This window comes from Opisthocomus hoazin, chromosome 1 (assembly GCF_030867145.1).
Source record: "Opisthocomus hoazin isolate bOpiHoa1 chromosome 1, bOpiHoa1.hap1, whole genome shotgun sequence".
NCBI lineage: Eukaryota > Metazoa > Chordata > Aves > Opisthocomiformes > Opisthocomidae > Opisthocomus > Opisthocomus hoazin.
Window position 1 is genome coordinate 86116618 of NC_134414.1, and position 23614 is coordinate 86140231.

Consider the following 23614-nt stretch of genomic DNA (forward strand, 5'->3'; position numbering starts at 1 on the left):
GTGCATGGGATGGCTAAATATAGGAATGCGTATACAATATTTGTGTTGCTGAGAGACAAAGATAGGCTCTTAACTTGGCCTGATCTGAAAATAAAAGCTTTTGTGTCAGGATAGCCCTTTGGTCAGAACTGCTATTGCTTTTTGAAATCTGTGATCATTAATGCGGCAGTGTTAATGATGTTTACAGGTACCTCATATTTGCCTTTCATTTGGGATTAAGGTGGTCCTGTATAAACACATACTGTGTCTTCATAAACAGCAGTGCTGAAATATGTAAAGCAGTGCTCGTTTCATGTAGGATGCTCAAAATCTCACATGGCCGCTGACTGAATCTGCATTTTCTCTTCAAATACTCTCCCCGACTGCACTTTTGTTGTTCTGAAGAGCTCATAAGTAATGAATGGCAGGCAGTGTCTTACGGGGCTCAACCACCTGCTGTCAGAGTACATCACTGGAGAAACTGTGGCTCTTTGTGAGTGTGTCCTCTATAAATGGGGGCCACAGTAGGAAGAGGTGAACCCTGAAGTCATTGGAGTTCTGCAGCAGCTCTGGAGCTGACATGTAGCTGACATAGACTTGTTGCAATGCGGATGAAAACGTGTGGAAAGCTGAACATCAGAGATCACAGGGATTTCTCCGTTTCTACTTGCCCAGTAAGATCTTAGCCACAATACATGCACTCTTTGAGGTGAAGACGATCCCTTTGTTATTCTGAAACTGATTATAGTTGCAACTATGGTGTCACGTGGTGCTACCATCCCTTTAATAAGGGGGTTTCTTTCTTTGGTTTGCTCTGTGCAGGTATAGTTAAGGTTTCTGCTTGTGTGTTGAACACAAGTCAACTCACCCGTTCTTTCCTTCGAACTGGACAGGGTCAACATGACTGTGAGACTGCAAAATTTTGATAGGGGCTGTTCTGACAACATGCAGAAATACTTTCTGCAAAGGATACAATAGCTGAAGATAGGAAAAAAAATTCCTTGGGACTTACTAGGATAGAAATTTTAAACCCTTGATTAAAATTTCTATCTTACTCTGTTTCTAAGCATTTTGTTCACTTCCTGTTTTCTCTGTGTCTTTCAGAGGAGGAAATTTAGAAGATGGGAATCCAAAGCTGAAAAAAAGTCTGTAAAAATAATGTACTAAAAATATTCAAAGGTTTTAAAAGAAGTGATTTTAATGGGGAAAAATTATATCATTGGTAATTGCTTTTACTTCAATCAGTTTCCCTTGAAAAAGGTCAGTGTTCTTTGTATGTTGAAATTAGTGTGGGTATCCTGATTCACATCTGCCTTTCCTGATCTCGATAGAATTTACCTGAAAACAATACATTGACTTGTTTTTTTCACTATCTTTTGCTACTATGTTAAGTATTCTAACATTGACTTAGTATCTGAGATTGGGTGGAATTGACTCAGAGCAGCGTCTAGCCAGTAGTCACTAGTGCAGGTGATGTTTCAGGAAGACTGGAAATATCTCCTTTTTAAAGCTCTTCTGTGTGTAAGTATCTTAAGTTATTTGCCAGGGTTTTCTGTGAACTTAATACCTGTAAGAGATGCTTTGGTGTTAATTGCACTGAGTTGTAGCTCTTTGAGATGGCATGAGTTGTTTTATTGTTATATTGATGTTTAGGAAAATTGTGATGTAGGCTGCCATTAGCATGCTTGGTCATCAGGAAGGCATAGAGGTCCTCAAGTAAGTAATTAGTATCTTGCATCATTTTTCTGTGGCTTTAACTAGATAACATAACCTTTTCTGGCCAATATTTCTCTGAATAGATGTTTGACCCCTATGTCAGGTAACCGCAAACCAAAAACCTGATCCTGCAAGCACCAATACATGCATGAAACTTGCTCAGATAAGCATTTTTACTAACATGGAGATTGCTGAGGTGAATAGTGACTCATTTGCACATGGTGAGAAATCCATGAGTGGAATCGCTGGCTCTCAGAAGTGTGAACATGTCTGACAGCTTTAAAATCTGATTTATCTTCATATATACAGAATTACTTCAGGAGAAAGTACTCCTATGTGCCTTATCAGAAACAGTAAGAATTCTCCGAAGTGTTTCTTTTCAAAGCTTTTCAGAAGTCTTACTATGTAGACTTCTTGTGTGTAGACTAATTTTCAGAGGTCTTGACTGGGCTGCTTAGTCTGACATGCACCACAGGGGTCTATTAAATAAAATGTACATAGATAAAATTCCTATGAAATTACCTTTTTAAAATTACTTCTTTGTCATTAGCTTCTACATGAGTAATATAAAATTGTATTTAAAAAAAATTTATTCTTTCACACATACTTTCTGCTTTCCATTAGATTAGCCTGGTTCAGTACTCTGGCTCTCAGATGCTAACAAAAAATACTGCACTGTTTGGCTGGAACTGTGTCAAAGGGTCTTTAGGTCCAGCCCATTCATATTAGGAGTTACTCAGTTTCTAAGTAGTGCAAATATTTCTGCTGATCTTGTAACAAAACTGTAACTTTGTATTTCCACATCCAACTTTGTGTGTTAAATATCGGGTACTCTGTTCTGTGGAAACTTCCCCTGTACTTTCGGTGTGTTTCCCTGTACTCAGCTGTAGAGCGTTTCTAAGAGGCTAGATTTACATGATGTAGAAGCTCAGCATGGTTTGGTTTCAAACTCTGAATGTGGGCAACCTTGCCAAACGTCACCTGTGATGTTAGTTGAATTGGTAATACTGAATATTTTCACTGCGATGTCATGAATGTCCTAAGAAAGATGGGAGACCTAGTTTATAGTCCACTGCCCAGTGTTTGAGTGGCAAGCTGGTTGCTCTGTATGGAGAACTTCAGTGGGTATGTGTGGCATGAGTAGTTTTAGGAAATCTTAATTGCCTATGGTGTTGCTTTGATGCAAAATGCAAGACAGTAATTTGAGGGAAGTAGTTCTTGTCTTGTGTGTTTTGCTTTTGATCTTCTGAACAAATTTAATTTTACTGTAAATTGATCAGAGTTAGGAAACTCAAGCCACAAGTATCACTGAAGTGATGTCCCCAGCCAACCTGGTAAAATACCACTTGTAAAATTTTTTTTGAATACTTGTTCTGTAGTTTATTGCTTCCTTTTAGTGGCCATTAACTACACTGTATCGTTTCTGGTTTGCAGGTTATTATCCCACATGACATTTGCATATGCTGAGTCCTAATCCTGTGTCATACCTATACTTTCTCTCACATTGTACAAATAGATGTGCGCCGCATTCACAAAATACATTTCATCGTAAGATAATCTTACTTTCCACTAGAAGGGAGTGTGCTGTAGATAAGCGTATGTTTAGGAGCTTTAGATTCCTTGAATTTGAAGGGGGTGAGGCTCTTTAACATAGCCACAGGCTCTGTGTTGGGCCTATGCTTTTCCTTTTTCTTTCTCGGATAGCTTTGATACGTGAGATTCTGAAGATTAAAAGGTAAAGTGGGGTGAAGTCAGTCAGAAGCAATGAGTGGGATTTAGTGACTGGAAATGGAAGTAGTGATGATCATTGAATGTGTTCAAGTGGTTTGTGAATTAGAAAACCTGTTTCTCAGGTGCTTGTGTATAGATAATTCAGTATTCTTGAGATGTTAATTGAAAGATCAAGCACCATAAGGCAGCAATGCAAACTTTCTTAATTTAATCTCATAACCGTGTACCATCCCTGGCCAGTACGGATAATTTGCTGTAAATCACTTTAATTCATGTCCTTCCTGATAGCACCATAACACATTGTCGATTTGAAACACTGCCTGCTCATTTTTGCTTGCAAATGGCAGTGTTTCTTTCACCATGTATACATACAAAGATTTCAGTATGTATTTGTATTAATGCAAACTGTATGCCTTATTTGCAAATGTATCTTGGCATATGCACTTTCCAACTAGGAATGTGAGTGGATTTTGCTGGTGGGACTTTACAAGACATACAAGCATTTGTATTCAAATAAAAGCGATTTTTGAAATAATCTTGAAATCATTATGGTTTTCTGCATGGACATTCCATATTAGAGATAAAAAATATTCTTCTGTTTTACCAGGTTTATGAACTCTGAAATTTCAATATATAAATATTATTTATGTAGATCCCAACTGCAAACATCAGAATATAGTTGTCCTGGTTTTCAGATTACTTACTTTTTGTTAGAATAAGTCAAGCATGCACTCAGTGAAAAGTGTGTGTATTTTATATTCCAGGTGTCATAGACCAAGAACCTAACCAGGATTGTGCCTCATATTTATCTGCCATTTCAGTGAAGCATAACTTTTTCCATTATCAAAATCAAGAGGGCCAAATTGATTCATTTTCATCTAACTAATGAGTGCATGTGGCACAAAGGTCAGAAAACCATCTTTACAGCCTGGGGCAAATTGCGCTACTGCAGATTAACAAAATGCTGGGTGTTACTGCAGCTTCGTGTAAGACAGCTCATCCTCAGGCTTGACGTAACTGGCCATGTGATGGTTTTTTCGTCCCTTCAGTTGTAAAGTAAAAGACATGCTCTTAAGCCACCTTTGAGTTATTTTTTTTTTTTCCCACTGCTGGACAGTTAGTTAACTGTGAAAAATCTCTACCCCTCGTTGTAACTGGCTCAGCTCAACTGACCAGCGGTAACATGCTACGTCATCTCAATTCAGTTGTTTCTGGTCCATACCTTCCTTCAGTGATGCATGAAAATGCTCTGAAAACATAAATATCTAGCATGTATATATATTTCATCTGTAGAAGTGATGTAGTGAGTTATATTAATCTTCAGGTTCTGTGAGGTAATGCTTGAGGCTTTGCGCAGCTATGCTCTTTCATTTTAGTTCAACACTTATTAACATTGACTTTTAAACCTCAAGGTACTAGCACAAGTCATCCCACCTGCTGTAGATATTTGTGAGCTGATTTCCTTACCAGTAATACGTTCATCTGTGGAGGACAACTCATACTGCAGTTTTAAATGGGAAGAGGTTAAGGTATACATGTCATAATGGGTGAAAAAAGAGAAACCAAGTTCAAGTATAACTAGGTTATTTATTTTCTGAGGAAAAGTGGTAGTGTGTCGCATGACTAGAATGTTTTCTTTATTTGCAGAAAAAGACTCCCATGTCTCAGCTCAGAGAACAGTGCTGGCTCTGCTGGTTGTTTGGAAGAAAAAGTATTTTTTAGAATGTGACTACGAAATATGCATGGCATTTTTGAGGCAATTAAGAGATCCTCAGCTTTAAGGGAAAGTAATTCATGTTCTGTCTAGTTCTAGTAATGTTCATGTTTGGGGCAAACTTTTCACAAAGATAGGTTTTTATTAGTAGCATTAGGAGTATTTGATTGTGATTGTGAAATTAACACTATAATGGGAGTAGCTACAATACTGCCTTGTGTAGGAACCGCCAAGCTGTTTGCTTGGTACGAGTCAGCTCCATTGTCCATCATTATTCTTTGAATTTGTGCTCCTGCATTTTTGTATTTTTTGTCTTTTTATTGTGAGCTGTCACTTTCAGTATGATCTGAATTTTAAAATGTTGGTAGAAGTGGTTGTAGTCAAGCAGCTTTTGCTCTGGCAACTAAAAGCAGGTATGTGTGGGAGGAGGTGGCCTAACACCTAGAGGCTTGTCTAGATGGGATCACCATAAAAAGGCACTTTCGGTGCCAGCTGAGGGCATGAACATGAGAGCAAACAGTGGGGAGGCCACCCCCGTGTCAAGGTGGGTGGAGGTTTGGCCTTTCTGGGTATCCTCTGTGTGGCTCCTGAGCAGGCTAATGCAATTGCACGGTAGAGGAGAGAAGCGGCCATCTATAACCATCTGTTTAGAAATGGCTTTTGAGTGCAGGGACAGGCATTAGATGTAGAGTAACAGGAGTAGCCTTGTTACTGTGCGCTGTGTAGTTCGTCTGTTTGCTGCTAGTGTTTGGAGGTGTATATTTAGGATTAAGAATCAGAAAGTCTCAGTTGCTAATTCAGCTCTGCAAGCCCCTGGTGTCTGGTCTCAGTCAGGTCACGCTAATCTCTATCTCAGTATGCAAATATTTAAAATGAGAAGAACATCTGTTAGCATCATAGTTTGTTGTGTAGATGATTTAATGGTTGTAGTGGTCTGAGTTAGGTAAAGTGCTGTGATAATGCCACTAAGATGGCTCTAAGCCATCAGTATGATGCAGCTGTGAAGAAGGCTAATGTGCTTCTACGATCCATTAGATGTGATATTTTTGTAGAGAGAGGGAGAAATGCTAATAACATTTCACAAAGCCTTCCTGAGACCTCATTTGGAATATTGTGTCTGATGCTCTTCCCTTGCAGTGAACAGAAAGATGGACTTAAATTGGAACAGGTGCAAAGACAGACTACTAGGCTGATCAGACTTACAACAGAGTATTTGTGTTTCAAAGAGCAAATCAGAAAGCTTTTGTCATTTAGCTTAGTCAAGTGAAGGTTGAGGAGGGGTAAAGCTATTCTTTGTACATAAATTTGTGGGTAAACATCAGCAACGAAGAACTGTTTCAGCTAAAGTATAACCATTTTTTCTGGTATTGATATTATAAATCGGTCCTGAATTCATTTAGATGAGAAATTATAAGAACTTCCTTCACCATTTCTTCTGAACGGGACAATGGGACAAAGAATCTGAACAGTTTTAAGCCCTAGTTTAGTAAACTGCACAGGAGATTTTGTTCTGGAACAGCTATAGAAAGTTAAATTATGAGACGAGGCTTTAGATTTGAAGTACTGAGGTCTCCAAGGAGTCTGAAGGAAGACTGAAACTGTTTGTTTTCATTATATGTATTTGGCACTACCAATGTGCTTCAGCATTTCCAGTGGTTGCTTGTGGATAAGAAGTATGTTTTTTCTGCTCTTCTCCCAAGCCCTTTAGTAACAACTTATTTTATTTGTTCCCTGTTCTACCCGCTATCTTCTCACATCACCATGGAACCAATTACAAGGTCTAGAATCAGGAATGAATGCCTCTCCCTTGGAAAACAGAGGATAAAATAGGTAGTAGGTATTTTTATCCCTTTTTGTCGTGTGATGCATGGTCCACTTCTGTGATCATTTAGGAGAAGCTGATACATGGCAATTGTTAAAAAGATATGCGGCTATTAAAAAGACATAGGATATAAACAGTGCCCTCAAGCTCGGTCTCTGCCTCTATAGTGTTCCGTAGTTATAGCCTTGCTTGTAGCGGTTTTGCCTTTTGTAGGGTATCGAGAAGTGTTTTGTGGTGTTTAGGGTACATGGAGCAGATACAGTACGGAAACTTCAGAACTGAACATTCATCACGTGGTTGCCTGCAGTTGTACATCCATCCCGAAGGGACCATCCCGTGTCTGAACTAGGCTGAGGCACACATTGAAATGCCGTGTTGGTGAGCCAGACAAAGTGTTACATTCTTTCTGCTGCTCAAACTTTGCTGTTTGGTGCAGAGAAGGTCTGCTGTCATGTTGTCTGAAGGGTATATTTATTTGCCTCCTCCCCTACCCCAGAATGATTGTTCTTAGTAAGTGATATGCACAGTTCAGTTATCCCTCTGCCTTTGCATTTGCATCATTTCTGTGAGAAAGTGGAGTTACAGGGAAATCAGCATATCATCAAAGGCCTCAGGTTGAAAGAGGAAATACAGAAAGAGGATGGGATGTGAAATTCTTTCACAGGCTCTAACTTTGGTATTGAATTAAGTAACCAGAATGACAGAGAGCAGCACTTCCATGAGGTTGTCTTGTTTTTCAGAAGGCTGTGCAGCCCAAGAGATGTGTAGTCTTTATAACACATTCATGGCATAGCTGCTTCCTGGTGAAGTGTGTAACAGGAAGAAGTGTTGTTCTTAAATTAGTAAGTGAAAAAACAGCTGGTAAAGAATGGGCTACAGCTTTCTAGATTTTGTTCTGGACAGGATTTAAAGAGAAAGTTTCTTTTCAGCATTTCATTGGAGGGTCAGATGAAAAAGTAAAATCTGGCTTACTGTGTTTTTTAGGATTAGGCCATATTGTGCTACCAAACATTCAGCTGACTGTGAAAAGGACTCTATGCTTTAGGTGACTATTGTCATAAAAAAAAAAAAAATTGATTCTTATAGGGAACCGCCATAATGTAAACCTAAGTATTTATAAAATGCATTGTTAGGCAGTGGAGAACTCTTAAGAAAGTGAACTAGTCAAGTAAGATAGTCTTCCTGCTTCTACCAATAACTTGCTGTATAATTTGAAAAGGAGACAAATAATCTTGAATAGTTCATTAATTTTACAGTTGGGGCCAGCTGAATGTCACTTTTGTTTTTTCCTATAGAAAGACTGTAACTACCATTTAGGATGAATTCTGTTTAAAAAATGAGTTCAGAAGATGTACGTGTAAGTTTGCTGACTAAATTTAATAGCCAATCTTTTGACAATTTTAGCCATAATAATTATAGTATAGTAGACAGTTAAAACAATGGAAGTGATTTGTAATTTACTTTGAGATCAAACACAAATAATATGCTAGAGAATGCATTTTAATGGAAGGGGCTTATACTGTGGTAGTTTTCTTTCCTGTTCAACACTGTGGATTGTCAGTCTGGGGGAAAAAAAAAAATGCACTGAGACCTTGTCTCTCATGGACAACTGCGTGCCAGCAACTGTGCTGTTTATATTTAAACCATCGGATTATCTCTAGTACTTTCAGATGGTCTGAAGCGAACTTCTAGCAATGCCCTTCATGACGAGTTCCTATAATTAACGGTTCCTGAAACTATAAGGCCTCCAGCACTTCCCCTCTCCCGCAGCGCTCTGAAGTGTGAAGCTCAAGGATCAAAGAAATGTTAACTGTGTTGGTTTTAGGCTGTACAAAGTATAAACCCAGATCACTTGTTTGCTGAGAAGTTCTAGGACCAGACTGTATAAGCAATTTAACTAGCATCAGCCAGACTATAATTGCTGTAGCAATCATGCTATAATTTTCTTATGCTAGTGAGAAAGATGTTTCAAGGTGAGCTGGGCTTCTTTTGGATGAAGGCTGTTAGGCGAAAAACCTGTTTATTACAAAAAAACACCAAACCCAGACCGCTTCATGGAAGATTTAAATTCGTGCAGTGTGTGATTCTGTCACCATTATATTGGTAAATTTTCTATGCTGGGAAACCATTAGATGGTAAGAATCATTATTTTCCTTCAGTCTTGGGGACTTTGGGGAGACACAGGCACTTTTTAATGTGATGAAGTACGCATGGGGTGATTTCTGGCTTCGTATGGGTAATTTGTGGGGGAAAATGATTGTCTTGACCTTTCTGGCAAGGAGGTATGTATGGGTGAATGAAGTGTCTTTTTCATGTCACTGGTGATGGAAACTGGAATGTAAACACATTGGGTACTATGGATGCCAGGAGCTTGTGAGCAGGAAGAGAAAACAAACAGAGGAGAAGGGTTCCCAAAAGTGAATGGAGGCAAATACTGAAATTAGTTTTATGGCTTTTTGGTCAGTTTACCAGTGTGAGGTTGGTTTTTTTTTTTTTTGAGAAATTCACCATCAATCTACACTAATAGTTACAGATATTTGTTGTCGTTATCCTAACCAGCAAACAAATGTGAGTATGCTGATGAATAGGAGAGGCTCAGGGTGCGAACTTTTGAGAAATGTCTGGGATGACCAGTGAGAATTGGCTTCTGTATAAGTTGAGGTTGGATTATTTGGGTTTTGAAGCCTAGTTCCAAGGGCATGATTTGTCGACAGTCCTGTTTCCTGCTTGGGATGTGATAGTGGTGGATTTGCAGGGTCAGGCTGTACTGGGGGTGGGAGCCAGGATCACTGAATCTCGTTCTACCTTCAACAGTAGCAGGCAGTATATGAAACTGAAGAACAAGAGATAGTACAACATTAAATTTATTCGTGGGACTGTTTTGAGATCTCTTCAGAAGAAGCAAGGATAAATACCATCTTAGATTATCCTGACACGTACCTTCCAATGTTGAGTACTTATCAGCAAGATCCAAGTATTTTGAACACTTTTATTTCTGTGTTGGATTTGGGGTCAAATAAACATAATTAGATACCACATTCAGCATTAAAGTTTACTTAACGCAGTGTGGCTTAACAGAGGAATGAGTGATTGATTTATTTGTAAATAGTACATTCAGTGATGATCCTGCATTTAGACTTAATTTTTATATATTGGACACAGAAAACGTTTGTTGAAAGGCTGCCTTGTAGTGTACATAAATATTTTCCATCATTTGTTATTTAAATATAAAAAATAACTTCAGTCTGCTGTCTTTATTTTGGATAAATCAGAGAGTTACATTTTCTTTTTAGTTTCAGTGTTGGAAGAATCAAAGTATAATAGAAATTCCTCTTTAGCAGACGTTTTCTAGCACTGAATCTCTCATCTGTACTCATGAAGTAAAGTATGCTATCACTAAATGGCCAGTCAGTAAGTAACACAGTAGCAGCGTAGGAGGGATATCTGCTTTCTTCACTGAATCTACATCATTTCAGTGGAGGCTGAGATTTTTTAAATCGAGAAGGAGATTCAGTTGGACAGGTTTTATTACAGGCTGTGAGAATCCTAGAGCTTAACCTCCCGGGCTACATATGAAAATTTCACCCTGAAGAAAGGCTGCCTCCCTTCCTCTACCGAATGAGTGCTTGCTCCTGCTCTCTCACATGTGCTTGCAGACCCAGGCACACACTGGGCAGCCTCCTCAGCATTTCAGCGTGTGTCACATTAGGGATTGAGGAACAGACTCCAGCAGTTGTTTGGGAGGAGTAGGATTTTGGACGGCAGGAGAGCACAAAGGTAGACGAGAGAACTGAGACCGCTGTTGTCACTTTGAAGGGATGGAGTAGCATTTGATGGAAGAGGAGCCTGAATCTGTGGCTCCGTTAGAGAAAAGCTGTGATGTGATTGACTACTGTTTTATCATCATGAGAAGGGGAAGTATAATGGCTCAGAATTAAAAAATGAAGAAAAGCTATGCGACTTTTTGCACTATTTAGAAATAATGCAAATGCTATCCTTGGGAAAGAATCACAAGGCTTAAGCACAGAGAAGTTCACCAGCACATGAAGCAAAATGGCTTGTTAAGTGTGCCATGAAAATGTGACACTGCGTTTGAATGAGGTGGGGCTGGAAGAAGAGGGAATAATACTGAGAATAAGCTGAGGATAACAATTGACAACTGATCCAGCTTTAAATCCACTGTGACCCTTCTAGATTTTTGTTTTTCCAGAACTCCTACCTTCTGGGCAATCAACATACAGGTTACACCAAACGAAATTAGAAATCTTAGAAAGCTAACTGCAAAAGTAGTGTGAGAGATTAATCTAAAGTTTTCACTTACGCCAATTTAGTATTTTCTTTTACATTCGCCTCTCTGATACACCAGTCATGAATTGTATTAAAGGTCAGGGAAAGCTCCTGCACCATTTGCAGCACGTGGGTTGTGCTCCTGAAGTAGTGATTATGTTGTGCAGAAAGGCAACTACGTTCTTCGTTATTTGAAACTTGAGTTGTATTTCAGTGAGAAAATTATGGGGAAGAGCAAGGAACAAACGCAGGGAGATGAATGGAGGAGGAGGAGTTGTGTGAGGTAGGAGAATGGATAAAATATGGGAAAATAAAAAATTAGGTAGAAGGGCAGATTAGTGGGAGAGCTGACAAGTTCAGGATACTGATATGTAAATCCATGTTAGGAACAATCCTACGGCCAGCTGTTAGTTTTCAATGATACCAAGAAGCTGAGATCAACTAATCTGTGCTAAGGTTTGTGTTGCCTCTTTTCAATAGATGCCTGTTACAAATAAGGGTGATGTCATGAGGTAATCCAAAGAACTATTTTTGTGTATTCAAAGGTGGGAAGAATGTTTTTAATTATATTCTCATTGTATTTGAATTTATTATGTAATTCTGACTTCTGTTTGTATTGCTTTAGTTCATACTCTGTTGATACAAACTCTGTTGTTACCAAGCCAAATATTGAAACTATTCTAAAAATAGGACTTATACAATAAATCTAATGTCTTTTAATTTGCTTTGGTTTTTTACACCCTGGGGGAATTAGCCCCTGCTAACTATATAAAGTCATCTTAAATTCAGCCTTAACCCCGTAAGCAACCCCCCCACCCCCCAAAAAAAAATAAAGCCGGGGCTGTTTGAAAGAGGACAGGAAGATTGCTTTGGTTGGTTCATACTTTCTGGCAAAAAATAGATGAAGGTATGCTATCACCTACTTTCTTCCAGTGGAATAAAGATAAGCACATTATCCTTGGTAACCAGTGCCAAGAAAACCCTGTTCTTAATTAAAAACCATTCCTCTCTCCTCCCCCCAGTACTTAATAAGGGCTGATTTGTCTTCAGAAAGAATGACTTAAAGAAGTACTAGTAACTCTCTCTGTTATCTGAAATGTAGAATGAATGTGGATTGGGATTTAGACTCTATCTAACTTTATTTGGGTTCTTTGTAGAATGATTTTTTTTTTTAATTGAGAGTAGATGGTGTTAATCTAGCATCAAGACTGAAATACATACAGTCCACAAAGCCTTCGTACAGGTGCCTTGACATCAAAGTATATAGGTGTCTATGTTTTTCAGTAGCAAGGGATTTAAGTGCTTAAAATTCTACTTCTGCACAGACAACAGTGCTGGTTTGGCTTGTCTTCTGCCCAAGTCCTGGGATCCTGAAATTCAGTGTTGCTGCTCATTAGCCTCTGTACAGATCTCTTTAACGCCTGTTATTGGAAACGAGTTCAGCACACAGTGTAGCAGCCGTGGCTATGGCACGCTAATCACAGAGACACTGTAGGAACCAGGAAAGGAAATACGGGAAAGATAGGGAGTTGGTTGTTGAGAATAAATCTGAAAATCGCTAGAGCAAGAGGCAAACGGAGGAGGCTGAGTGGGAGAGTAAAGCAGTGGGAAAACCATTGGAAGGTGAAAAGCGGTGTGGAAGAGCTAGTAGACCTGTGAGGGGGACAGAAAACTGGGAGACAATGCTGAGATTAAGAGGAAAGCTGGTATGTGACAGCTGGAAGCTAAGGGGAAATGAGGTTCTGGTTGCAGGGGCAGAGCACTGTATAGTGCAATGAAGTTGATTGGTCCGAAGCAGTTACTCTAAGGAGGCAGGACTGAGATCAGAAATAGGAGACTGAACCTGAGGAGGAGGAATGTGATGGAGGTGGTGGCACATCTCCCCAGGATTGGCAATGGTACAGCTTGGATGAGAAGGAGAGGTGGCCAAGTTTTGAGGGAGGCTCTGTGTACCTGTATTGAACAAGATGGAGCTGCTCCTTTTTAATGTTACTGTCTTTAAAAGAGCTGGAAATTAAACCAAGCTTAGAAAGCTGTTATGAAGTGTGTTGTTAGAGTTACAAGCAAGTACTGCAGAGCTGGGAAGGTGAAAAATTAAAGTAGGTCTAGAACATGTTGACTGAGCTGCCTTGGACATGTGCATTATGATATAGTTCTAAAATCTGTGATCTCAGAATTGCATGGTCTTTTCTGCTGGACCAGAGTGTACAAGGCTATGCACCAAAGGAGACAGGTCTTTGAAAACTTGCTTTCATTTGTTGTAGAAACTTTTAAGACAGGTAGTGAATGGGGCAATGCGCTACAGGAAAGGAAAGATGTGTCACCTAGTTAAGGCAGATGAATACAGCTTCCCCAGAAAATTACAGTATTGTGTAAGGCTAGGTACTCTGATAAATACTTGAGGAATCTCTGGTTAAACACTGAAGTTTGTAGTGCTCCTAATTCAAAAATGTCATGCTTTAAGTTCACAGTCTATGGGGATCATACGACATACCTTTCAGGGGACTGCAGTGAATTGTGTTTTCTGTGCTGTGAACATACGTCATTCAGTTAATGTGTAGATTTTCAGTTTTCTAGCTACTGTATTCACTGAATGAGGTCAGGGTCCTGTGGAAAAACAACGCATGTCATCACCTAATAAAAATCCAGACAAACTAGATATGAACAAGGGAGCCCAATCAACAAAAAATAAAAACTGAGGCTTCTGAAGTGCTTACCTGAAAAATTTGTTAGTTTACTTCTCTTTGGACTCCTTTCTTATTTTAAGGTTTTAGGGTTGTGATGATGTTAGCCTGTATATATAGCTTCTTCAGTTTTGGTTGTTTATTTTCAATGCACACTTTCCATATATTTATCATGGATGTACAATGTGAAAAGAAAACTTAAAAACTAGGAAGCACAATTACGGTCAGTTTTTTAATTTCCATTGACTTCTGGTGAAATCTTTTGAAAACTGTTCCTTGCTTACTTTTGCAATTATGCATTTGCTTGTGTGATGGAGAAGATGAAAAAAAATTTTCTTTTAATCTGATGTATTTTAGGGGAAATAATTCCATGTTAGTTTTCTTTCTAATCTGGTTGTATTCTGACCATGGTCAGAAGTAAAGCTGCAATTACTATTTAAAGAGACTAGTTTCAGTTGTGCCATATCAAATGCATTGCTTTTCTACTCTGTTATTGTTAGATGGGCTGCACTAAATTAGGTGGTCTAGTTCTGGAAAATTTGAATATGTGCAGGTGGACTTTTGTGTCGGCAAAGCCACACTTACTTAATTTGAGCTCCGTATGTCTGCAAAAATTTATTCCATATGGCTGAACAGCATATTTTGAAAATGTTTCTTTAATTCATACTAGCGCCAGGGAGTAGCAGAATAAGTTTATTTTTTGAGCTCCTCCTTAACGTAAGTGACAATGCACCTGTACACAAACCACCTTTCACTTTTCAAAGTGGTAACTGAATATGTAGGATTTTCTTGTCACGTGTAAAGTTTTAAGGTAGCTTAAATCTGTGGCCAACAAAGCCTTAACTGTGGTGCTGTCTGTTTGTCCTCCTAAAAACAAGTGGTGAAATAGACTTGAATCATGCAGTCCCACCTTGTACTAGATTGAATTTACATGAGGTTTCTCACAGAAAACTCTTTCGATTAAGGTTGTGCTGAGTCTAAAAAAAAAAATAAAATATATAGAACTGGTCAAATAAAACCCTGACTTTTTGCAGGGAATAAAAGCTTTTGAGTTTGCTTCCGGTTAAGCAAGTTCTTTGGAAATAATCCTGTTAGAAAAGGTGAACATCCGGATTTTTAAATTGCTGGCAATTTGGGGCAAGAAGAGTTGATACAACGAAAAGATGAACTTAAGAGGAGTTATGTGAATTGATTTGTTTTTTATTGTACACAGGTACCTAAGGATAAAACTGGCCTGAAGGGAAAATCTGTGGGCAACTGGGGAGCTTGACTGTTCTTGCACCTGAGTAAGTGAATGCTTCGCTGGAAATGAGCTTTACGAAATGCTAAAACTGTTGAACATTTTTTAGCATCTCCTTGCGTAATTGCAGTCCGAAACTTGAGACAATACCTTGGCTTTTGCATTGAAAAAGACTAGAAAAACTACAGCTGCCTGAAGGGGAGTGTTGTATAAAGCCTTCAGTGCTTTCCAGTAGTTTTGCTTTTTATTGCTACCCTTAAAGCCTCCATAAAATTAAATGTAGGATGTATGCAGGATTTCTTGGTACTTTGGTGTTCTGCCTTTTCAGTTATTTATCTTGAGACTAAATTCTGAGGTTGCGCAACCTCTTTGTTTCTTAAACTTGATCTCGCGGATGTGTGATAATAATGAGGCACTGAGATTCAGCAGGACTGAAGTCCTGGGAAGAGGCCGGGCTAAGTAGGAGGTCATCAGAGCATGAAGGCAGAGAAGACAACCTCGTGATAGCCTAATATGGTTGTCTTGGAAAAGGTGAATGCTCATTTCAGGTTGTTTGAGACAAAAGCTATTATCTCGGTTGGGTTTGCTTCCATTAGTATGGTTGGATTAGCTGCTTGTAAAATAGGATAATTCTCTTCATCAGCTTTGACGGGGCATGTGGCAGACATTCCTAGGCCTCTGAAAATCCCCAGCAGTCCCAAACCCAGTCTACGCAGGTTTCTGGAAAGACAGGAAGAGTATTTTTCAGTTATCCACCTAGCTTCCTTTCCTTGCAATCCAAGCATTATTCTGGTTACAGTAAAGTATTTTACATATCAAGAAGGTACTTTGTTGTGTTATTTAATGCATTTACTTATTTGTGTATATTCGTATATGAAATACACATAATATTAATGAGCAGATAAGTATAGTATAGCACAAAACTTCTTTTTACTGGTAACATATTTGTAATAAAGGGCAAGTAAATTAAGTTTTCTGAAACAATTGCCAGAGCTGGAGACTTTCTTCCTGCTGGCATTTATGATGTTAAAAGAATTATGTTTAGCTTTGAAAGGCTTCAGTGAGTTGAATATCCTTACTGGTATCTACATTAAACTTCACAAACTCTACTTATCAGCTGAGAGTCTCTTGATTTAATCTGGTTGAAATTTTTTATTGGTGCATTTTATTCCAAATCTTTGATGTGGTTTAATCATGTTCTTGTACAGAATGCATGAATTTATAAATTGGTATCTGTCACGTCACTGCATGAGAAAGTGTATTTCATTTATTGTGTTTATCTTTTTGCAGCAGAGTAGTAGACAAAAATGTCACTCATTGCTTTTGATTTTAAAGAGAATTAAATATGTAACTTAAAAATATGCCAGGCTTTATGAGCTATACACACATAAGACTTTTAATTCGTGCAGAAATTCATCGTGACAGCATTTACTATTATCATTCTTTGATTTTTAAGTTAGGTAGTGAATCACAAATAATGCCGCAGACTGTATTATAAGTAGTAACCGGTTGCTTTCCTGTGCCATTTGTAGTTCTCATTGAAGTTCTGGCTCCTGCAAGTATAATGCATTTTCATACTTGTGGTCACTGTGCATAGTTTTAGGAATTAGGTCTGTGGACTAGCGAACAGGTGTAAGATTTATTAAAGGAGAGAAGTTCCGTATTCTTAAATGATAATGGCATGTTTTGAAGTCAAAATTGGCTCAACGGCTCTGTTTTAAATCCAGCAGGGACCTTTGAGAGAGGTTTTCGCCTAGTTTCTTTTAACTTCTATACTAACACACAGCAAATGTTTTCATTTATTTCCTGTGTTATTAGTCCTGCTCTGCATATTTTAGTCTATTGCTTTTGACAGTGATGAAAGACAGGTATTTCCTGACCTTTTGTGTTTTGGGTGCTACATAAGCTCAGCTATTCATTTTGAGAGTATTTTATTCTCCTGCCTTGTTCCCGTTTCCTTGTTTGGAAGGCACCACTAGAAATTCCAGTTGCAATTGCTGTCTTTTTGGCATTATAGTTTAAATTTTGTGCTTGTGTACCTGAGCCAGGAGCTTGCCCAGACAAAAGAAAGGTGGTCATTCTGCCAGGCTTGAGGATTTGCAGGTGTAGTGACTTCTGCCTTGACAGAGATGCCGTGTCAGCATTATGTTACTTTTTACTTGAAAATTGTCCTTAATTGTCGTTTGAGGAAGGCAGAAGTCAAGAACTCTTGAAATAAGACATGGGGATAATCCAATTAAATTGTGTAGTCTAATCCTTTATGAATATAGGATTGACTTCTACTCTAGTTTAGGTGTTTTTCCAGTTTATTATTTGCCAGTTATTGTAGTTACTGCATCACCTACAGATTTGCTCATTCAGACTTGAAATTGAGTGCCCTGGGGCAAGAGTTTCTCAGTTAAGCATGGAAATGAACTGGCCTTGTTTCTGAGAGCACCCTGCGTGTTGCAGTTCTGGTGCCTGGTGTTCTGGCAAGAGCGACAGGTTTGTGCAGATCTACATCTGGGTTTGAAGCAAGATAAAACGCATCTGTGACGCAACCCTCTGTGCATTGCACTGTGTTCTTTTTCAGGGGTCGGCAGGTAATAGTCTGTACCGTGTATGGAGGCTGAAGTAAAGCTAACTGGTACTGTTGGTACAGCCTGTTGATACTGTAAGATGAAGCTCTTCAACCTGTTTTAGCAGTTAATTTCCAGGAGATTGTTACTGTTTTTGTAAATCATAGTGTATAGTTTCTGACAGTTTTTAAAGATATCATATGCTCTGATGTTTATAGTCTAGAAGTCTCTGGGGATTTAAAACTCTTTCTCTACAGTATCTCTCTCACAGAGATCAATTAAGTTTCTAATTAGAACTCTATCAACTTAGCATCTGCTGAAATCCTGAAAAAGCTGATGTTTGATGAGACATTTCTAGAAGGTTTTTTAATCTTATGAGAAATTTTTGGTTGAGGAGTTTTGAGTGTTTTATACTTTTGAGAGGTTTTTTTTGTTGTTCAGAAAGTGGTGTTTGAGTAATGGAAACCTCCAGTAGCTGAAATTTTAGTAAAAAGGATCCAAACAAATTTATTTAAACAATTTTATTTATTAAAACAACTTGTTCTCAGGCAGCTAACAGAACTGTAGTAGCAACCCTCCCCCACACTTCCTGTATTTGAAAGACAACTTATTTTGATTAGAACGAAAATGTTGATGAAATTATATTGCCTTGTTTTGCCTGAAGCCAAGTGTCACAGCCTTTCATTGGTGTTTGGAAAGTTGTATATTACTAAATTTGAAAGGTACCGAAGTCCTGTGGTTGGCCTCAGCATTAAAATATATAGACACTTCTGCTTTATGAGGCTGTAAACCAGATAATTCATCACTAGTGGGGATCTGGAGGTAGATGTGGGCTTTTAAAGAACAATATGTTGTATTACAAATTCCTTTGGAGGGGGAGTGTTTGTTTGTAGGGATTCCTGGAGAGTGGAAGTCTATTATGATGGTATTGTGCATGTAATAAACCATGTGCCTTGCCTAGGTTGTGTTTCATTTGTTTTTTTTTTTCTCCTTAAAGGTCTAAAACCATTCAAACATTCTGTCATAATAACAAGTAGTATCCTCTCTGCAAACACAGAAGAAGAGGGAAAATTTTTTTTTGAAGTGTTATATTCACTATCTTGATAAAAACATGATAGTGTGTCACACAATTCATGTGAACAGCAGTGTAGCTGTATTGCTGTTGTCTGCCCAAACAACGAGAAATGAGAAGGAAAGGGGATGACCAGGGGGATACATGCCAGAGATCAGCATTGTGGTATGAATGAATTGGTGCTGTGGTTTTATTTCGGATGGAGGGACTCATTACAGGTGGCTTCATCTGTTTGCTGCTCTTCGATATTTAGAAAGCATCTTTAATGATCCTTTTTTTGCAAACCAGCTCATGCAGTGACTGGCAAAACAGAAGCAATTAGTGGTGTAATCTCAAAGGGAATCTCAAGCTTCACTTTAAGTGCAGTGATTAAATCTACTAAAATGATAACCATTGCTGCCAAGAACTCCTGTAGTTGGTCACTAATGTATTTTGTTGTAGCAGTCGATAGCTACTAGATTTCATGCATGTAATTAGTAATGCATACACGTTTGGTCAGTAAAACTGAAAATCCTAATAACTGAGGCTGGAGGGGGTGGGAAGGAGCACAGAGCTGGAGAACTGAAATAGTGCTCTGTTGATAGTACCTAACTAGAACTGTATGCTTCAATAAAACAAGTGTCCTACTGTGCTGGAATACAAATGGGCTGTCTGTGGCAGGATATAGCAAAGACGTTTGGCAGAGAGGGATTTGAAAGCTTCTGGCATAATGTAATTGAATTGGCCATTTCTTTAAAGATACAGCAAATTGTTTGCTGCGGCATTCATCATCATAAGGAAGGTCAGACAGCTTGCCAAACATATGATATTCATAATAAAAAGTAAAACGGTGACGCTTATATTTAAACACAAATCACGTTATCATATTTGTAAAAGCTGTGGAAATGAATGGGAATATTTTTGGTGGCGCTGAGGCATTAGTAATCTAAGTAAGACTGTAATTCAAGAGGGGGAAAGCATATTGTCAGGGAAAAGACCCCCAAGGGAATTCAGCTAGTGAGCAACATATGATCCCCCTGACTTGAGAGGATAGTAGGTGGTTTGGCAGGAGTATTGCTGACTCTCTCTTCTCATCACTTCAGGGAAGATAAACTGGGATGATCCTGTTTTGTCCCTTTTAAGAAAACAAAGGGAAAAGAAAGAAGGACTTAAGGAAGACTTTAAAAAGAAACAAAATCTAAACTGAAGCGTTGCTGGGTTGTGTTAGTTATGCTGTGGCAGAAGAAGATGATGCAACAAGCTGTAGCCTGTCTGAAATGTTATATGAAGTGCTCAGTATTAGTACACTGGGAAACCCCTCTTGAGTCACATCCAGAACGCTGAACATAAATTGCACGATGACAGGGGCTTTGGGCCACACAGTGATGCCTCTGCAAATGAGTAGCTGTTAGCTTTTAGGTTCTAACACATTCAGGAGACTGGCATTTTGATTTCTTGCACCACTGCACCACTGATAGGGTTGGAAATGGGAATCAAAATAATTAGATTGGATATATAGATCCCAGCAAATCAGCCAAGAAGGCGGCTGGGCTGGGAAGGGCCGCTCTGAATTCTAAAATGTGCTGGTGCTTTTTTTATGAGAGGGCGAGGACGGAAGGGGTAAACTAGAGTGCAGATGCTCACCATTTATATTCAAAGCATGTAATAAAATAATTGAATATATATGCTTCCTCCTATTAAAGCCTGTTAAAATCAGTAATGAAGTACATTAGTGTTGTATTAAAACGGAAGCACAAATTTTCAGATAATATGTCTTAGTTACAGTACGCACAGTGTACAGATAGGCAGACTGGGAAGTGGTCTTTTACATCATCCGAGGTGTTCCTCCTTGCTGATGCAGGATTGTTCCCATCGGTGTGTTTTCTGCGATTTTGTCCAGCAGTGACTTTGCAGTGTTCCTTCTGGCAGTTTTTTCACAGATCAAAAAAGCCTTCCCCTCCAAGAAAGCCTTTCCTGCTAGTAACTCAGTATTTTCCTTTAAAAAAAAAAAATATCCTTCCATTTATTCCTTCCTGAGTTTCCATATCCGATAGAAAATGTCTTCCTTTTTCTGCTATGCATGTTCCTCCTTTAGCTATTTGTAAACTATTACCTCACTTTCTCTTTGCACCACTTTGCCGTTTTTCACCTGTACAAATTTACCTCTCAGTCTTTACTCAGAAGTCAGTTCTTCAAGTTTTTGTTTTGTTTAGAGATACCCCCATCCCCCTTTATTTAAACAAGAGATTGAGGAGTCCAGGTCCTCCTAAATTTGTAGAAGTTACATGTTTTGTCTGTTAGCATGATTTCTGATGCTTTTCTTTTTTTAAATTCTACTGTGTAGCTTGCCTGCCCATAATATCCTCTACTGCATTTATGGCTCAGTGCACTTTCTCTATTCCTTCCCTTCCTTCCTGATGACTTTTTGTTGTTGTTGTACCAAACTTATTATATCTTGCATCTTCACGAGTGATACCTCTTTGTTACTTTCCATTTATATTTTTATGTTTCTTTTTCATTGCATTTAATCCCAAGTCTCTGCAACTTCTAATCTGTCCAGTCCATGTCATGCATCAGTCCAAAATCTCCCAGTGCTTTGTATGCACCTCTGTGATGAGGAAAGCAGTGGATGCTGATATCTGTATCTCCTGTGCTTTGAAGCCAGATGTGCAGGGCTGTGTCTCTGCTAATACTGTATGACGATAACACATGTTTAAATATTTGCCTGCTTTTGCAGAAGCCTGTCTGATGTCCTGTCCCTGAAACACTGGCTGAATTTGTAAGCAAATCCAGCAATCACTGGCTCCAGTTGTAATCACTGGAAAAAGCTACGCTGAGCAGTTTCTGAACATCCTTGTTCTGAATTCAATCCTAGCATTTTTCTCCTGTTTCCCTGCTCCAGATCTCCATGTGATTTTAGATGTTAAGTTTTCTTATTGTGCTCTTCAGTTCGTTATTTCATGTTACACTTCTCAATTGTAAAGATGGTGATGAGGAATGGCAAAGTAATGTCTTTTTGTTTTGATCTGTGCAAGCCCATAATATCTAAAGCTCCTTCAGAAGCTGTCATTTGTGTATCTCGAGGTGCGCTGCGGCCATACTGTACAGCTTGCACATAAGTCTACCATTCAGTGATAGGAGATTTTGATGTAGGATTGAAAGACTAGCACAGAAAAAGTGTGTTTACTATCTGCATGGAATGGATGGTACTTAATTAACTAGCATGGAGGTGCAGCAGAGGTGCAGTGTGGAGGAGTGGTACTCGTATCTGAAGCTCAAAAGTGTTTGGACGGATTGCGGAGAGTGTGGGAGTTCTGGAGGAGCTCAGCTTTCTGGTAGGAAACTGATAAAATCCAATCAGTTTTGTCAAATAGAGACTGAAATTGTGGGTTGGTCATGATCTGGTAATAAGTGTGCGAAGATTTGTTATATGAGAAGACTCTTTTGTTTGGAAGTTACAGAAATAAAAAGATGCACTGGAAATAAGCTATAGGTAGAAGAATTCAAACAGGAAACAGGTTTTGTTATTCTCCCGATATTCATAGCTATTTAAAAACTGGAAAATGATAGAAATGGAGATAAGGAATTTTCTGTTATGTGATTTTTTTACATCTGGTTCAGATGAATTTCTAAGATACAGATCTGTCAATGCTTCAAAGTTACGTGTAGTGCAAGAATTGCATGTTTGAGTTTCAAAACTTGTGTTATTGAGGAAACCCAGTTAGATAATGTACTGGTCTCTTTTTGTCTCCATGCTTATGAAGGCCTTCTGTTAAGGTTAGGGGTTTCATACATGCGTCTGCATGTATTTAGCTGACATTATAGTCATATGGTTTTGGAGGACAGTTGCAGCACAGTAGTTACTGTGCAAGAACTGAAGAAATAGTTCAGTAATTTTTCCTGCTCCAGAAGTTACCTCTGTGATGACTTCTGCCCAGTGCTTCTGTTAATGGTGGATAAAACATACAGCCCACTTAGGAGCCCGGTAAGGATTGACTGATGTTCAGCGTTTACTTGAATGCTTGGCACTGATGTTTTATATAGAGAATTTGGAACAAAATGTTATTTTGTTTTTAATAATTTTCCCCTTGACCTGTATTTCTAGTGAAATTGGCTGGCAGTATCACAGCCAGTCTAAATGCAACATTTTATTTATGGCGGTAATTCTGTAGAAGAGCAAATGGAGTTTCGGAGAAAAGAAGAAATGAAAGAATCTTAGGTTTTTCAGATTAATAACTTGCTGAATGTGAATGAATGCAAGTGCCACTGACTTGAACGAAGAGTTCAAATTAAATACCTTGCGCAGGTTCCGTCATGTCTGTCTTAAGAGGACTGAGACGCTTGGTCCCTCGTGTTTTGACTACTGCATTCACTCAACAGCATAGCAGTGTGTTTTACACAGGCTGTAAAAAAAAAGGCAATGTGTTACACAGGTAATATTTTCTGTACCTGTTAGAGTGTTAAATGCTATTAAATATTTCCCATTACAATGTATAAATAACCTTCTGTGATATGAATTCTAGGTAATGGAAGCATCTTACATATTTCAGCACCACAGTATAGCATTTGTTTTGTTTAGGAGGCCGGCAGATGGCTTTAATCTTCTGTTTTAAGTTATTAAAATCATATGATATAAAGAGCAGGATGTGCCACATAGTTTTGCACTACAGCACAATCAAGTTAGCGAACTGGGCTGTTTCTTCCTTGTCAGGAAGACTTTTCTGTGCTTGTTGTTGTCTTGTCCTTGGTTATTGGAACCATGTTTTTGTCCTTCTTCTACAATAATCTTCAGAACTAATTACCTTCAGTGAATATTTTACCTCTTGCAACTT

At 38.6% G+C, this 23614-nt stretch overlaps 1 protein-coding gene across 4 annotated transcripts in view; it reads left to right on the forward strand.

The window, feature by feature from the left end:
* The window catches only part of TBL1X (transducin beta like 1 X-linked), a 200208-nt gene that overhangs the window by 40418 nt on the left and 136176 nt on the right, over window positions 1–23614 (forward strand). For all 4 annotated transcript variants that reach the window (XM_075428220.1, XM_075428236.1, XM_075428227.1 and 1 more), the window contains one exon: window positions 15147–15219. The gene's annotated coding sequence lies outside the window, so the exon portion shown is untranslated. The remainder of the gene's footprint in view (window positions 1–15146; window positions 15220–23614) is intronic.